At 32.9% G+C, this 1,938-nt stretch overlaps 1 non-coding gene across 1 annotated transcript; it reads left to right on the top strand.

Annotated features, from left to right (window-relative positions):
- The first annotated feature begins 1,212 nt into the window (after nucleotides 1–1,212).
- Nucleotides 1,213–1,284, top strand: Trnah-gug. Its single transcript has one exon. It is a non-coding gene; the product is annotated as a tRNA-His (tRNA).
- Nucleotides 1,285–1,938: the final 654 nt, after the last annotated feature.

A 1,938-nucleotide genomic window follows, 5' to 3' on the forward strand; every position in this document is an offset into this window, starting at 1 on the left:
TCTAAATCTAAATCAAGAGTTTTAAAAGTATAAACATGCTTTGCAGAGGTAACATGTAGGCTGTTTTGTAATATTCATAGGAGAACTAAAGATTATTAAAAAAACCTTAATTATATGACTGTGCGAGCGATGCGTGGTATCAAACAATCAAAAAAAGTAACGTTCGTGTCACATCATTACGTTGGCATTGTTAGAGATAAAATGTAAATGTTTCAATCTAAACTTTCTCAAGGTATATGTTCTCCTTTGCGAAAATTCATACAGCTCATCTAATTTTTTTATGTTTTGTACGCAAACTAACGTGCAGAAAAGACATTTATATCCACCTACGGAAGGAAAAAAGTACTTTGCTAGCTTTTGAGTGACAGTCTTCAAGGACGGTCAGACAAATCCCATTGGACTCATAATTTATATTGACGTACCTTAATGTTGACTCATTAATGTTTATGTACCAAATTCAGTTTATGTTAATCCAGTTACATACCAAATTTAAAATGTATCAATACAATCTGTCTCGATATATCTTATGGACAATTAGAGTGTATGTGTTATTATGTCATTATATTATACTCATTTGGAGTATAAAATTATTTTACTCCGCGAATTTCTTGTTTTCATGCGTTCCGCTAAAATCAATGTAAACATATTCGTTAACGCTCAGCCAAATTTAATTGAGTGACGAAAGCATCATAAATTTATACTGCCTGTTTAGAAATAAAGCCACATGCACTGCAGCCAGTTATACACAGAAAGATAGACTTATAACAGATGTGAATTTTTTCCAGCCCTCAAATGATATCCTTCACCAGTTAAGTAACTAAAGCTAGACGTTATAAGAAGTTTATTTTGGACTCAACTTTACCTAGGTCTGGTGTCACATTTAAACTGATCTACACAATCTTCTTCATTAACAGGTGTGATGTCTGATTAATTTCGATTTGTTAAGAGAAATTGAAGAAATTGTTATGATCCTGAATCCGAGTGGAAATATGAGCATTGTAAAATTTCCGGCGTTCTTATAGTTCAGATGATAACTTACTGCAACCGTCAAAATTTAATGCCATATTTAACGTCTACACGAGGACTCGTGCTAAGTGTGACGTAGACACTGCCGACCTCCGGCTCTAAATGAGGTCTGCTATAACCAATCACTTTCACACCTTTCCCACTCCTGGCCAGGATAACTGTCCTGTACAATGTCCTGTTCAGACAGCCGTGATAGTCTAGTGGTCAGGACATTGCGTTGTGGCCGCAATAACCCAGGTTCGAATCCTGGTCACGGCAACACATTTTTGCTACCCGTTTAATTTTTGTGAAGATCCACTAAAATTATACAATAAAAATATCTTTTCCTCATCAGTTATTATTAATACATAAATTATATTTTCTTCTATCAATTCTAATAATAAGTACATTACGCGTTTAATACACTCAAAATAAAAATACTGTAAAAAATTATTGAAACAATGTTTTCAACTAACCAATTAATAATTTATATAAAAAATATTAAAGTTGTATAAATTAAATAATAACATGTACAGTTATTACATATATCTCAAGATAACTTGTGGATAAAAACGCTACGCGCGGTAATATGTTTGATATTTAAATGTTATATAATTGTAATATTTGTTAATAATTAATTTTTTTTTTCACCACAGTTACTCAAAAGACACATGGCAAAATCATCGCTAACGCTCAGCAAATTTCACGGAGTCAGTTCTTGATAACCATGGGGCGAAAATGAGTGGTCTCATGTAGCATCATAGAATTCAATTTTGCTCAAATACAAACTCACTCTTCACTAACGCTCAGCCAACCATTGTATCTAACTACATCCATAATGATTTTGTGTGAAACAGTTTCCTAATTCATATGTAGCATAAAACAGATATGAAGTGGAGTGATATTGAACCTTAGAATTACCTGAAGTGGTCA

This window comes from Homalodisca vitripennis, chromosome 7 (assembly GCF_021130785.1).
Source record: "Homalodisca vitripennis isolate AUS2020 chromosome 7, UT_GWSS_2.1, whole genome shotgun sequence".
Taxonomy (NCBI): domain Eukaryota; kingdom Metazoa; phylum Arthropoda; class Insecta; order Hemiptera; family Cicadellidae; genus Homalodisca; species Homalodisca vitripennis.